Raw genomic sequence first — 5,291 nt, 5'->3', positions numbered from 1 at the left:
ATATGGAATACATTGAATACATGAAGAAATGACTGTGTATATCAAAATGTATTTTTTAATATGTTTAATTCTTCTTTTAGATTGTAAACTTGAAGATTTGTCTGAGAGAACTTCAAAAAAGTGCAGTTTCTCAAAAATGGATATCAAGTTTATATTTTTATTTTTGATACAGTGGAACATTTCAATTAAGTTAAAACCAGAACTAATTTATTTTGATTTAGAAAAACTCTAATTAATTGGTTTTCTTCACCTCATGGAATCTGTTTAACTTAAATGTAAAAAATTAGGTTGGGAAAAATAAAAAAATAGACTAAATGTGAAAAAATTAGTTTTTTACACAGAGTAAATGTAAACATATTAGGTGTGACAGATTACTTCAATTTTTTTTAAGTTAAGCTAAATTTTTATTTTTTTTTCAGTGTAGATGCTAAAGAACTAGAGGTGTCAGGATTAATCGACCTAATCAAGGGATCAATTTATTTTCCAAGGATCCAATCAGATTGATCTGTCTGAGGCAAGTGCTAATAGAATCGAATATTTAATTTACACTTGATTATCTGGCAAGAAATACAAAGATTCTGAAAAACGTCACCTGTACTGTTCAGTATTCTGAAGTTTTTTTGGTTGAATTTTTGGCTGAAGACGTTCTGGATCAATTTTAGATCACAGAATCAGATCAAATCAGATCCAATGTCCAACCACAATAACCACAAATTATGATTTGAATAATTGTCTTTACACCGCTATCAAGAAATGTTATTTTAGATGTGAAAGTTGGTGAAATAATTTGTCTTTTCTTGAATTTTCAAACCAGGCAGCAGTGGATGCAGTTTATTTTTCCCAACACTGTAAGGTTTGTGTTATTTATTAACACCAGAGACGATAAAGGCAAATACCTTCAAGTGATGTAAGAGGAGCTTCTGAAATTTAGTGCAAAACTACTCCTTATCCGCATAGAAAATGTTTGAATCTATTAAAAAAATGAATTTCATGTTTTGCTGATTTTCTTTTGTGTTTTGTTGTGACGTTGTTTCCACGGTTCATGAAAAATCCTTTCACCTAAAGCTGCTGAATAAAAGACAGGCCTGTTTTTCATTCTGTTAAAAAAATCTCTCTCTCTCTCTGTGCATTAGGAAAGGAAATTGCTCCAGCAATTTAAATGCACTCAGCAACAATGACCTCAATTCAGCTCAATCTGCAAAACTGCAGAGGGAGACAGAAATTAATATTTTTTTGCTTTAAAATATTTTTGTAAAACTCCGCAGGGATTCAATCTACGGCAGAATGGGAATGTGTTTTAAATTACTTTATCTAATTTTGAAAGTTTTGACCTGGAAAAACAAGATGCAACAAAGTTGACCTTAACCCTTTAACTGCCGCCTCAACCATATGGTGGGAAACATTTAGAAAATATGTTTTTACTCCCCAAGGTACGGAACCCCTAAAGGGACATAGAAGAAAAAAAATGTAAGTAAAAAAAAATTGAAGAAAAAAAAATGTTTTTCCTAAAAATTGAAGTAAAAAAAACTCTAGTTTCTGACAGATGTGCAAAAGATAGTAACTGGTGTGCACCAGTTAGTATTTTTTTAGAATTTTTTTTTTTTTTTTACTTTAGTTTTCAGAAAAACTTTTTTTCAGTTACTATCTGGTGCGCACCAGTTATTAACCAGATTTTATTTTTTTTTCATTAAAGTTAAAATTAATGGTTTATTTTTGTGTTTTTGTGCACAGGAGGCTTCATTGATTTACCAGATGGACATCGGACTCAGTGATGTCATTCACTGGTTTACATAAAAACTGTGTTGATTCATCCTAACTATTTTTTTACAACTCACTTTACAGACTTGAATTGCTGGAACATTTGCAGTGAGGCTTTACAAGTTTTTGAATTATTCCCACTTAGAAATCATGGAGGGATCTGAAATTTTCATTTTAAATGCATTTCCACTGTGAGAGACATGATCTAAAAAAATAAAATCACATTGTAGGATTTTTTTTAAATAATGTTTTTGTATGTTACTATTGCAAATAAGTATTTGAACAGCATTCTATCAAATAGAATTCTGACCCTCAAAGACCTGTAAGTCTGCCTTTAAAAACTCCACCTCCACGTAAATTGGAAGCACCTGTTTGAGGTTGTTACCTGATTAATGATACCTTTTCACCCAGTAAGACTCTGACTACTAACATGACCAAAGAGCTGTCCAAAGACACCAGAGACACAACAATCGGAGAGACTCTGACTACTAACATGACCAAAGAACTGTCAAAAGATACCACAGAACAATCAATAAGACTCCGACTACTAACATGACCAAAGAGCTATCCAAAGACACCAGAAACACACAATCGGTAAGACTTCAACTACTAACATGACTAAACAGCTGTCAAAATACACCAGAGACACAACAATCGATAAGACTCCAACTACTAGCATGACCAAAGAGCTGTCCAAGGACACCAGAGACAGAACAATTGGTAAGTCTCCAACTACTAACATGACCAAACAGCTATTCAAAGACACCAGAGACAAACAGTCACTAAGACTTCAAGACTCGAACTACTAATATAACCAAACAGCTATTCAAAGACACCAGAGATACAAACAGTCACTAAGACTCCAACTACGTATATGACCAAACAGCTGTCCAAAGACACAGATACACAACAATTGGCGAGACTCCAACTACTAACGTGACCAAAGAGCTGTCCAAAGACACCAGAGACACAACAATCAGAGAGACTCCAACTACTATCATGACCAAAGAGCTGTCCACAGACACCAGAGACACAACAATTGGATGTCTCTAACTACTAACATGTCCAAAGGGCTGTCCAAAGACACCAGAGACACAACAATAGGTAAAAGACTCACACTACTAACATGACCAAAGAGCTATTCAAAGACACCAGCAACACACACAGTCACTAAGACTTCAACCACTAACATGACCAAACAACTGTCCAAAGACACCAGACACACAATCAGTACGACTCCAGCTACTAACATTACCAAAGAGCTATTCAAAGACACCAGACACACAAAGTCACTAATGCCCCAACTACTAACATGACCAAAGAGCTGTCCAAAGACACCAGAGATACACACAGTCACTAATACCCCAACTACGTATATGACCAAACAGCTGTCCAAAGACACCAGAGACACAGCAATCGGAGAGACTCCAACTACTAACATGACCAAAGAGCTGTCCAAAGACACCAGAGACACACACAGTCACTAAGACTCCAACTACTAACATGACCAAACAGCTGTCCAAAAACACCAGAGACACACACAGTCACTAAGACTCTAACTATGTATATGACCAAAGAGCTGCCCAAGGACACCAGAGACACAACAATCGGAGAGACTCCAACAACTAACATGACCAAAGAGCTGTCCAAAGAGACTAGAGACACAACAATCGGAGAGACTCTGACTACTGACATGACCAAAGAGCTGTCCAAAGACATCAGAGACACAATTGAAGACCTCCACAAGGGTGGAAAGGGCTACAGGGAAATTGCCTAGTAGTTTGGGAAAAAATGAGCCACTGTTGGAGCAATTATTAGAAAGTGGAAGAAGCTAAACCTGATGGTTAATCTCCCTCGGACTGGGGCCCCATGAAAGATCTCACCTCATGGGGTCTCAGTGTTGCTGAGAAAGCTGAGGTCTCAGCCCAGAACTACATGGGAGGAGCTGGTCAATGACCTGAAAGGAGATGGAACCACCGTTTCCAAGGTTACTGTTGGTAAGAATCATGGTTTGAAATCATGTATGGCACAGACGGTCCCCCTGCTTAAACCGCCACATGTCCAGACCCATCTTAAGTTTGCTAATGACCGATTGGATGATCCAGAGGAGTTATGGGAGAAAATCATGTGATCAGATGAGACCAAAGTAGAACTTTTTGGTCTTTATTCCACTCGCCATGCTTGGAGGAAGAAGAATGATGAATACATGGCGTGGACTAGCCAGTCTCCAGAACCTAAAACCAAAAGAAAGTCTTTGGAAGGAGCTCAAACTCTGTGTTTCTCAGTGACAGCCAAGAAACCTGACTAGAGAAGATCTGTGTGGAGGAGTGGGCCAAAATCCCTCCTGCAGTGTGACCAAACAATCATTTCTAAGTGGGAAAACTTGCAAAATCACAGGGTGTTCAAATACTTATTTCATTCCTTTTTGGCTTTTCATCTTTTTAACAGCTTTTTTGGTCAATGTTAAAAGCTAAGCATTCTGTTTTAAACAGAACCAGAAGGAGATAAACACAAAAACTGTCCTACAAAAGGGAAATTTGTGATTATCTTGTTTTTTGCAAAAGATGCAGCATAAAATATTGTTTATTATTGTTTATTAACGATTCATAGGGCATCAGTGAAGAATCCGTTTTTAAGGGGAAACTTTTTTTTCTTCTTTTTTTCGTACGGGAATTCAGTGTGTCAAGTCAAAATCCAAAAAGTCAACATTTCAGTCTGATGCTGTCCTCCTGACCGGTAGCTGCTTATCGATAATCTGACACGCGTTCTGGAATTGCACCATTTTTACTTTGTCGCTTGTAAATATTTAAACCGCACTTTATTAATATTTATTTGAGCCTGAAGATGCTAAATAAGTCAAAAACATGATTGACTGGAGCTCAAACAAGTAAAAAAGTGTTTTGCAATCAGAGGCTTTCAGATCGATTTTCTAACTTTTGAAATTTTGGCGATGATTTGTGAAACAATGATTTACTCAGATCTGGTGCTCTGGAACATTTATTGCCTAATTACTTTCTTATGTCAACATTTTGCTGTCTACTCAAATGTTATTTATAAAAAATTGCGAGAATTATCAGGCTTTATTTTTAAAATAATTCTATTATTTTTTTTTTCCTTTTGAAGATAAAATCAGATTTTTAAAAATGTTTCTTTTTTTACTTTTTCCATTTAATGTGATGTTTTATACTGTTTTAGTTTATCTATTTTTATAACATATTGGTTCCTTTTTTGTCATGTTCAGATGAAACACAAAAAATAATACATTAATTAACATTTGAATTTTAAATGATGGATTAATCAAATCAGATCTGCTTAAATATCAACTACCTGAATGTACTTTTGAATTTGCCCTGCAATGAAACTTTAAAATCCATAAAAACCAAGGCTGCAGCCATATTGAGGTTATCGCTGTTTATTTAGCATGTGATGTCCAAGTTACAGAGTGAACCAACGCTCCAGTTCAAACAACAAATCAAACCCTGCATGGACCTTTGAATCTTTGTTGATCAAAGTTCATTTCTTCCCCAAAATGT

The sequence above is a fragment of the Oryzias melastigma genome, linkage group LG24, assembly GCF_002922805.2.
Source record: "Oryzias melastigma strain HK-1 linkage group LG24, ASM292280v2, whole genome shotgun sequence".
NCBI lineage: Eukaryota > Metazoa > Chordata > Actinopteri > Beloniformes > Adrianichthyidae > Oryzias > Oryzias melastigma.
This window is presented reverse-complemented; position numbering follows the sequence as displayed.